Raw genomic sequence first — 11,574 nt, forward strand, 5'->3', positions numbered from 1 at the left:
CTCTTGAAAACTGAAAGTGAAGAATTCTGTCTGATCCAGATTCTGCATTTGTTCCATTTTTTCCAGTAAATGCATTTCATCATTTAGTCTTTGATCTATTCATCTATTGGGAAATTATTCTTTTTTCAACAAACACATCACACATTTAAACCTGTCATAATGGAAAACTCCATATTTGGTATTTTTTTTCAAATTTTGTGGGAAAAAAAGCATAAGAATTAAAATCAGATACAAAAAACAACAGGTCCTTGGCATCATTCAAATGGAAAACTGAACCAAGTTGGATTTCTAGCATCCCTCCAGATCAGATATCCTATTTTCCAGATGCAAAATCAAAAATAAATATTCAGTACAGCATTTTCACTTGAAATTCATAATTGCTTGGCTTAATTTCCTTCAGAAGGCATTGAATTAGTAAATTTACCTCTTGACATATGGCTTAGAAGGTACAGAATGAAGAATTGGTCTCTCTGCTTTGTAAATTCACCCACTCCTTTATTAACATACACTAGAAAGATTGATTTGTTTTACTGTTCCAGCTTCTCGGTTTATAGCAGTGAGTGAATTCCCCATCCTCGTGGAGGATACGTTGTAGGAAAAGGTACCGATGTTAAACACACAGATAAAGATGGATAACATGTCAGTTAGAAGCAAACAGTATGAAGAAAAATGGGGGCTGGGATTCTTTTAGATGGCCATTCAAAGAAAGACCTTTCTGAGAAGCTAGAATTTGTTCAGTAAATAAGGAATACAAGTATCTGGAGAAGAATGTGTGGTTTTTCTGTCCCCGTTTTATGTGCAACTAACACATATGTAAATATTTGTCTAGGGAAATACAGATCATGTTTAAATATGTCCCTAGCTCCCACCTGGAGCCACTATCTCTCAATTCTTTGTGAAAATAAGATACAGCTGGAAAAATTGTACCTCAGAATTGCACCCTAAGGATACTTTTATCTAGTTTTCACGTATACATCAGAAGAGATTGCATATAATAATTAATTTTTAGAGATGTCATGAAATATTAACATATGAATAGGAAAATCAAGTAAAATTGATAAAAATAATTTTTCAACATTGGTGGGATATTAATCTTCACAGAAAAGAACAAGCATATTTTTAGTGAACAAATGTATAAAATGACATACCTGTAAAACTTGACTTCCATATTTTGTAAAAATGGTGGGGGAAGACTTATAATGTATTTCTTGGTTACATTCCCTAGGGTATTTTAAAAACAATTCTAAAACATCCAATTAAAATAGTCTTTTTTCCTCAAGAGGATAACTTTATTTTGGTGCTTTGAGATCCTAGATTCTCCTCTGAGGCCAAAATTTCTACCTTACATCTGTGTACACTGCTTGGTACCGAGTGCGTGAGGTCTTTAGCACAGACAGAGAAATTAGTCATTATCTTTAACAATATGGAAGGAGGGAAACATGGGTAGATAAGTTTTGTATTTTTGGTATAGTAAAGATGAGAGGATTCTCAACAGAAGTCTTCAATGTTTCTCTAAACACTGAGGTTAGGTCATCTAATGAGAGTGAGGAGAAGGAAGATGAAGTCAATGAAAGATTTGAGGAGCAAGAAGAGTGTGGAGGGCAAAAGGGTGACATAATCAATAGAAGGAAGTAGAAGTGCTGGTCAGGGGTGAGGACACTTTGGAGTGTGGACATTATGGATTTATACTGTAACAATCTGCCTCAATGAGTTAATTTCGTCAACATGCTAGGAAGCAAAAATGAGTCTGAGAGCCAGGATCATTGATGAAATTGATGATTCTTAAAATTGGTGGTTTAGGAGGAGGGTTGAAATTAGAATAAAGAATATTTGAACATTGTTTGGTGCTGCATTTGTTAGAGAATAAAGAAATATAGAGATGTTTTCACTAGTTTGTCCAGTGCACTAATAGTCCCAAGTCAATACAATCAAAGAAATCAAAGTGTAGTCTGACCAAGAGAAGCATCTCTGATTTGTTACTTCTCCAAATGATGCATTACACTGTAAGAAATCAGTCATGAGATAAAGCTGTATATCAATGTCAAAATGTAGACAATTATCAACTCACCACATTTGAGAAGATTTGAGCATTACAATATTTTTTTTCAAATTGAACTGGAAAGATTTCTCTGTTTCAATTTTTATCTCAATTTGCTCCTGATTTCCTGCACAAATAAAATAATAAAATTTAAAGAATAAAATCTACTGCTAAATATTCCCTTGAAATAAAAGTTTCTTGTAAGATTGTGGAGCTAATTTTAGGATTTGCAGAGCCCTCATTTCCTGAGGCGTTAATGTGGAGATTTCTTGTTTTACATAAAAATAGTGGAAGATTTGACCTTTCTTTAAACAGAATGTCAGTTTTTAGTTTGAAGAAAATTTGTCCTAAAGTGATTATGCATGTATGCATTTAAGTATTTTCTAATATACTTTAACATATAATAACATTGTAATAATCATAAGATTCACAAAAACTGTTCTTCAACAAGAAACAGGACTAGCTCTGTAGTAACTGAATGCACAGGCAAAACGTAGTGAATTAGCATTTTTAGACTTGGAAGGGCAAGTACCCATACTTTTCAATATGGGATCACTTGATCAGAAGTCCGTACATAAGAAGTTGATGTTCATTTATTTGTACAGTAATGAATAAGATTAGAGGATCCAGACTTCACCTAAGTGTATAATACCAACTCAAAGAAGACTTTTACGCATTCTTGTTTTACTTTCCTAGACAGCCTTCAGAAGACTATATAAATTATACTTGATGACATGAATTCCTTAGTTAATATCATTGTGCTTCAATTGCAATTACCAGTGACATGTGTCTGCTAAAAGGACACCTAGTGACTTAGCTACACAAATGTCACAATAGTCAGATAGTTGGAAACATGCTTCTGACACTGTAAGTTTCTTACTCGTACTTTTTGTGTGTGTGTGAGGAAGATCAGGCCTGAGCTAACATCTGACGCCAATCCTCCTCTTTTTGCTGAGGAAGATTGGCCCTGGGCTAACATCCATGCCCATCTTCCTCTACTTTATATGGATCACCCCCACAGCATGGCTTGACAAGCAGTGTGTTGGTGTGTGCCTGGGATCCAAACCTGAGAACCCTGGGCTGCTGAAGCAGAGCATGCGCACTTAACTGCTGCCCCACTGGGCCAGCCCCTTTTACTCGTATTTTTGTGATTATTCAATTGGCTATCTTTTTAAAGTTATAGTAGATTCAACATTGTACTGGAAATTCTAATCTATGTAATAAAATTGTACAGATTGGCAAAGAAATAAAATTGTGTTATTTACAGATCGCATGATAGTTTACATAGAATCTCCTCTTAAAATACAAAAAGAAATGTTAACTCGACTTATTGTGGTGATCATTTCTCAATAGATACTGATATTGAATCATTAAGTTGTACACCTGAAAATAAACTAAAATATAGATGCGAAAGAAAAGTTAAGAATATATTTCAGAAGGTGACATGATTAAAAGATCAATACACATAAATCATTTATATTATTATGTAAAAAACAACCACAACTGGCAAATAAAATATTTAAAATACCACTTATAATAACATCAAAAGCGTAAACTACTTAGAAATGAATATAATAAAAACTGTGCAAGAGATACATACTGAAAATCACAAAACACTGCCGAGAGAAATTAAAGAAGACCTAAATAATGGAGAGATATATCTCACTCGTAGATTAGAATGTTCTGGTGATGCAAATAATCCATAATTAATCTATAAGTAAAAATTGAGATGATTCATTATGAGCCAAACCTAAGGACCATATAGCCCAGGAGAGTACCTTCATGAAGGAAGGTAGAACTCCAAAGAAGTGAGGTGTACAGAGTGGTTATATACTGTCTTGGAACAGAGAGCATACCTCACATATGACAAGAATATATCTTTCACAGTAGTTATGAGATTTCTTTTGCTGGCACAGCAGGTCAGTGGTCATAAGGTGAACTCAGCAGATCCATAATTAATTCTTAGTTTCTGGGAGGAGATGCTTATCTTTAAGGAAAAACCAATATGGGGGGAAATTACATCCTTGTCTTTAAGGGCCTCATTCTTGCCTTTGGGACATTGTAAATGTTTAAATTTGATGTATAATACATGCCCAACAGGCCACATCAGTCCTTTTTAGAAAAACAAGGCCAGGCCTAATTAGTTTTAAACCAAATGGTTGCCTCGTATACTCTAATATATCCCATTGTTTTTTATTTAGTTATCAATTCAATACTAAGTTGTAAATTCTCCCTAAATTGATCATTAGTTTTAATGCCAGTCCAGTCAACATTTCAGCAAGCTTATTTTTTCAAAAATCAATAAACTGATTATAGAATATATACACATATAAAAAAGACTTAGATTAGCCAACATCATTTTGAGAGAAAAGAAAAATTATTGAATGATCTACACTACCTAATTTCAAGAGTTAATAAGATTTTATAGTACTCAAAACAATGTGTGGATCTAAGGATAACAAATAGATTAATGGCATGAAATAGAGAATCCAGAAATATATCCACTCAGGTATAGTGAGTGGATTTTTGAACAAAGGTACAAAGGTATTTCCATAGGGAATGTTGATGGAACAATTGAATATCTGTATAGAAAAATTTAACTTTAATTCCTATATCGCATCATACTCCAATACTCCAATATTAGTTTGATGTGGATCATGGAACTAAATGTAAATACTAAATCTACAAGTCCTCTAGGGAAAAGAAAATAGAAGACTGTCTTCATGATCTTGAGGTAACCAAAGATTTCTTAGGAAGGACAAAAAGGCATTAATTATGAAACAATAAAGACATATTTTTTGTGTCATCAAATTTCAAAATGTGCACTCTTCAAAAATATTGTAAAGATAATGAAAAGGCAAGCCACAGACTAGGAAAAACATTCCCATTAAGTAATTCTGACAAGAACTTGTATTCAGAATACATAAAGATCCTCCACAATTCACTGATTTAGCCGGCCAATTAAATTTTAAAAAATCAAAGATGTGAACAGACACTTCACAAAAGAGGATATAAGAATATCCAATAATCACATGAAAAGAATTTCAGTACCTACAGTTGTCAAGGAAATGCATATTTTAACTAAAATGGGATACTGCTTCACAATCTCATCAATGGTAAGAATTAAAATGATTGACAGTGATAGTATGAGGCAACTAGAACCCTCATAATACACTACTTGATGGAATGTAAAATAATTCAACTACTTTGAAAACTGGCATTCTTTCTCTTATAAAGTTACAATTTCTTAAAAATTTATGACCCAATAATTCCACTTTCAAGTATTTAACCTAGAGAAAAGAGGACACATATCCACAAAGAAATTCAAATGTATATTAGCAGATTCATAGATAAACAAATTTTGATACATGCATATAATTGACTACTATGTAGAAATAAAAATGAACAACCTACTCACACACCTTAAATGAACCTCAAAAACATTATATGGAGATGGGACCCAACTTGCTGAATGGTAGAGTGATTGATACCAAACCTCTTAATCTCAAACTCCTGTGCCCGATGCACAGCAAGACAAACACAGAGACATTGGTACTTGGAGAAGGAAAAGGATCTATTCGCATTGGCCAAAACAAGAAGGCAGGAGCCTGTGTTCACTCAAATCCGCCTCTCCAAGAACAAAAAAGGAGGAGGTGTTTCTAGAGCTAAGGGGCTCAGCAGGAGAAGCTCCAGAGAAACAAGGGGGTCACTCCCTCTAAGCCCCTGGGCAGTCTAACTTCTGGGCTTCAATGGCTGCTGAGGGTGCCCATCCAGCTATCTAGTGATCTCAACATTCCAGAAGGCATTCTATTTCTTCTGCAAAACCAGCTCACAAATCCTCAAGACCCCTGAGTCACCCCTCAAGTTAAACAGGAAAACAGCAAATTGGTTTACTATCTACAGTAATCCTCAGACACTGGGCTTCATGGTGACCTCTCAAAACCCACTCCTCCATGAAAGCAAGGAGAACACAGGCAAAAGTTATCTAAAACAACTTTTTCAGAATGCTGGAAATCAACCAAGGGCTGGCAGAATCTTAGAAGTATTTAGTCTGGAAAAAGGACAGAATCTTGCTAAAACGAGTGAGCTTCTTGGCAGTTTTTACTTGTCCTATTCCCACGCCCTCTCCCCAGCTGCATGGTAGCCTTGAAAACTGGAATTGTGATCACGTGGTTTTACACATTTGTCAAACTGTATTAAACTGTACACTTAAAATTTGTACATTTTATTGTGAATAAATTTGCCTCCATAAATTATGATTTAAAGATAAATTTTGCTTTCCTCAAAGTCAAGCAGATCACATTACTCACTGGTTGTTTAATACTGAGGTACTGATTAAAAAAAACAACACAGCACAATGTTATAAGGGCTCTTTCATACTAGAGATTAATGCAAACCGAAGGCTTAAACATTGAAAGCTAAAGTTTTCCTCAAACCCGTTCTTCACTAGAATTTTTTTTTGACAATTACATCAAGAATGGAATCCAGAAAGCTATATGGTTTATCTTTTATCTCTTCTCTTTTCTTTGTTCCCAGTGTCACTGAAGCCTGGGGTGTGGTGGGGGGAGGTGGAAAGAAGAAGAAGAAGGGGAGAAGGAGGAGGAAGAGAAGGGGGAGGGGGAAGAGAGGTAGTCAGATGGAGAGTTTTAAACAGTGAACAGGGGTTGTCAAGGCAACTATTCATGGGCCTTCTCTGTGGAGACAGGGCCGCAAAGAGTGTTCACCCAGGCTGATGGGACCAATGAATTTCTAAATCTATCCATCACACACATTGCACAGTCTTTGAGAATTAGGTACACTGAAACATCAGTATAATAAGTAAAGATGATATTTCTATGTTGGTTAGGCAGTCTGACATAAGCAGAAAGAAGAAAACACATGAAACTCAAATCTAGGCGCTATAGAAAAACCAAAGGACCAACAGCTGCATTTTCCAAGTTTTAGCCTAAAAGTCATATCTTCTGTAATGTCTTATGGCTTGATTTTTTCCTGATCCTCTGTTCCATAAAGAGGGTCTAGTGGTTAGTTTAGTCCAAAGGTTTATGTGTAACAATTACAAACATACTAAGATGCTTCTGACTCCTGGGTTTTGTTTTTAAATATATGAGAATAAGTAGGCAGTCAGCAGACTTAATAAGCCAAAATGTACTGACTTTAATACTGCTAGTTGGAGGGCCCCTGACGATTTCAGTATGTGAAAAGCAATCTCGCGTCAATCACTTTCAATATAATATTGGTCAGCATTGCAATCCCATGTGCTAAAAACACTGCACATACTTGCATTTTTCTATCAGCAGAATTCTAAGCACTAAGATAGGCAGTGTTGCAAATATGTTTGAGAAAAGGAATCTACAAATTGCATCACATAGAAAAACATCTAACCCATCTACCAATAACGTTAACACTAGTTTTAATATTCTTATTGTGGTATAAATAGCATACAGCATCACTGCCTAAACTAGGAGTTTGCAAATAAAATGAGCAGTGGATAAGCAAGGAATTTAATGTTACTGAGTAAATGTGCAGTGGACTGCAGTAGCTATTGTAGAGTAAGATTTCTTCGATAATTCGTGACCCCACTCTTACCACCAACATACACACACAAAGGCAAATACATACACCTCTACACAATGAAGTTTTGAGCCATTTCAGGTAATAGCTGTCCTTTCTAAAGAGACAGAGCCTTGCCTGTAATGCAATCATCCTAAAAGTATGCAAACTTGAGATCATCATGTGAAAAGTCTGTGAAAGAGAATAAATGAATCCATAATGAGAGAGGAAATGAGAGACAGAGAGAAAAAGAGACAGAGAGACAGAGAGAGAGACCTGGTGGCACAGAGAATTCCAGGTCTATGTTAGTTTGAACTAACTCTGTGTCATTCACTGAAAAGGTCCCGAAGACTCTATTACTATATGTTGAAATCACATTTACTTTATGTAAAATGAAAGATATAGGATACTGAAATATCATCTGCTTATTAAAACGTTTTGTTTCAAAGAAGATAGGACAGCTTGTTTTAAAAAGAATAGAACACTATCCAACAGATCATCCAGCCAGATATAAGATAACTTTTCTTTTCTAATATTAACTTTTTGAAATTGTGGTTATTGAATACTTTCAGTTCCAGATGCCAGAAGCAATATTTTGTCTTCCCTCACCCTGTGCCTTCCATTGGAATGATTCTTTTTTTTTAATTAATTTATTTATTTTATTGATGTTTTAATAGTTTTTAACATTGTGAAATCTTGGGTTGTACATTTTTGTGGAATGATTCTTTTTTAATTTGAAAACTTTTATTGATGATTATAAAGACATGGAGAGAAAAGGTAGATATAAAGAGGTTTATTTTCTCAAGGAGTGCTCAGTCTATATTAGGAAACATTACACAGCATTTCTGTGATTTGTTTCTGTGACTAAGAGCTTGATTAGTGTTGCAATATCTTTAGAATCACAGGATTGGGCATGTGTAACTGTTTGGGAAGGATGAAGAAGGGTAAGGGACAATCAAAAAGGAGATTATATTTGTGCTGTGTCTTAAAATGTGAAGAGCTCTCCCTAAAAATAACTACAGGATGGACAAAAACCATCAGATTAGCAAAAAAAATATGTGTTTTTAATACACAATGCCTGAAAAGCAGAGTAAGAGAGGATTAAATTATAAGATCTGGGTTTAATTTCTTATCAAAAATCATAGGCTGTAGCTGAAAGCAAAATTATTCCTTAGTCTCTTATAAATGGCTACTTTTCTATTAGGATGACAATCAGTCTTTCCATGAGAAAGGGATATACTAGGATCACACTTAGTATATTTTACTGAATTCTGACCAGTTTAAAACATTCATGTTCACATGTCAGTGGTCACTATCTGTAAAGAAAATCCAGTCCTACTGGGGAGATATCCCAGTTATGAAAACACTGGTCAAACCAGGGGAAAGCTTCAAAGTTGTTACAATCAAATTGCAACCAGCAGTAAAATAGAGAGGTATGGTTAACTGCTAAGGCATCAGGGAAAAGAGATCCATCTTGCCCTATCTCTTTAAGTGTAAACTGCTTACCCATTCAAAGATCAAGCCACATGACACTTTATTTTCAGAGATTATGAAGAATTCCTCTTTTCTAAGCCCCAGAAACTTCCATTCCATGATCCTTGGTGTTTTTGCTCTATGATTCCCCCTTACATTTACCCTGTGGTTTGTTCCCATTACACCCTCAGTGGTCTAGATCACTTGTCCAGGTTAGAAACACATGACTTCAGCACTTCTAACCAGGATTTAGTTCTGATGTTTCTCTCTAGTTCACTGGGGACGAGAGGCAGTCTCTAAGCCCTGTTTCAGTCCTCTGGCCACATTCTAGTTCAGTCTACTCCCTATCACCTGTCTTCTGTCAGTTACATGCACAACCAACCAATGAGAGAGTCATCGAACGGGGGACAAAATGGGGTCATTCCTCCTGTCACTCAGTATTTTCTCTTTCAGCTGCTTTTATACTGGATTTTATACCTCTGAACAGGGAGTTGAAATGTGATATTTGTTTGTTTTCAAGCATAGAAGTTCTCTGGAATAAGTGGGATTTATACAGAGTGATCATATTCCCCAGGATGATTAGGACATTTGGTCCAACTCCACTATCAAAAAAATAAATGAAGGGCCCGCCCGGTGGCGCAAGCGGTTGGGTGCGCGCGCTCCGCTGCGGCGGCCCGGGGTTCGCTGGTTCGGATCCTGGGCGCGCACCGACGCACTGCTTGGCGAGCCATGCTGTGGCGGCGTCCCATATAAAGTGGAGGAAGATGCGCACAGATGTTAGCCCAGGGCCAGTCTTCCTCAGCAAAAAAAGAGGAGGATTGGCGGATGTTAGCACAGGGCTGATCTCCTCACAAAAAAAAAAAAATAAATAAATAAATAAATAAATAAATAAATAAATGAAAAAAGAAACCTCATGATAGACTGAAATGGGTCCAGGGTCAGTGGAGGTGGGTTTGGTCATTTCTAAGTTCCCTCAAAGTCCTTAATCTCATGCTTTGATGATTCTAATTACAAAAGTAAAAAGAGGTTGTATTAAAAATTTTACCTAAGGAAGCTTTGACCTCCTTGTTTCTCAGACTATAGATGAGAGGATTTAACATGGGGATGACCACTGTGTAAAACACAGATACCACTTTGTCTTGGTCCATTGAGGAGCTGGAGCTGGGGCGCAGATACATGAACAGGATTGTGCCAAAGAAGATGGTGACCATCATCAAGTGGGAAACGCAGGTGGAAAAGGCTTTGTGCTTCCCCACAGCAGAATGGATCCTCAAGATGGCAATGAGGATGTAGAGATAAGAAATGAGAAGAGTCAGGAGGCAGCTCAGTTCATTAAAACTGGCAAAAGCAAACATGACAATCTCATTGACACATGTGTGAGAACAAGAGAGTTTCAGGAGGAGTAAAATGTCGCAGAAAAAGTGGTTGATGACGTTTGAGTGGCAGAAAGACAGTTGGAAGGTGAAGCCAGTATGAATGGCAGCATTCATGAAGCCTGCAAGGTACATGGCCAACACCAGGAGGACATTAAGATGGGCGGACATAGTGACTGTGTAAAGGAGAGGCTTGCAAATGGCCACGTAACGGTCATAGGCCATCACGGCCAACAGGAAGCCCTCAATGCCAACAAAGGAACAAAAAAGAAGAATTGTATGGCACATTCGTTAAATGAAATGACTGGGTTCTCCACCCAGAAATTCACCCAGCATAGTAGGGGTAACAACAGAAGAATAACAGAAGTCAACAAGGGACTAGTTACTGAGCAAAAAGTACATTGGGGTGTGGAGACGTGAGTCAATCTTGATTAATAGGATCATGCCAAGATTTCCAAGCACAGTGATCGTATAGACAACTAAGAACACCATAAAGAGAAGGCACTGTAGCTCTGGATGATCCTTGAATCCCAGGAGAATAAATTCAGTCACTGTTGTGTGATTTCTCATACTTTTCTCTCAGAATGGATGGTTCATCTGCTAGGATAAGAAAGAAACCAAGGAAATAAGTTGTACAAAAAAAATACCGGAAAAATCAAATAGTTCATTCTCTGCTATAGGTAAGATCACCTCTTAAGATGTCCTGAGAACATGTGTAATAAATATCTTTATTTTCTTATTATAGTAAAAAAATGACAAGATTCTGTAAGTAAACTCAGTAAACCATTTTATTTAAAAATGAATGTGTGTGTGTGTGTGTTTGTGAGGTCTTTGATGATCAACCCCTATTTGTCCATATCCTACCGTAACTCCCAACTTTTCTCCTCTCCTCCTTTGATCCTACGGCCTTCACCACTTATCATCCAATTTCCTTGCATTTGCCGTGGTAATTAAAAATCTGATACAGTTGAATATATTTGCTGTATCCAATTCTGTTTTTCCTGTTTTCTCTTAAGCCACCTCTAATCAGGTTTTCACCCCATTACTCCATGGAAACTGCTCTCACCAAAGTCATCAGGGTCTTTATATTTTGGCAAATCCAGTGTTCAATTCTCTGTGCTTATCTTCTTGATCTATCAA

At 36.4% G+C, this 11,574-nt stretch overlaps 1 pseudogene; it reads right to left on the reverse strand.

Moving 5' to 3' along the window:
- Positions 1-10,065: 10,065 nt before the first annotated feature.
- On the reverse strand, positions 10,066-11,004 carry LOC131395384 (olfactory receptor 5AP2-like; annotated as a pseudogene).
- Positions 11,005-11,574: the final 570 nt, after the last annotated feature.

This window comes from Diceros bicornis, chromosome 31 (genome assembly GCF_020826845.1).
Source record: "Diceros bicornis minor isolate mBicDic1 chromosome 31, mDicBic1.mat.cur, whole genome shotgun sequence".
Taxonomy (NCBI): domain Eukaryota; kingdom Metazoa; phylum Chordata; class Mammalia; order Perissodactyla; family Rhinocerotidae; genus Diceros; species Diceros bicornis.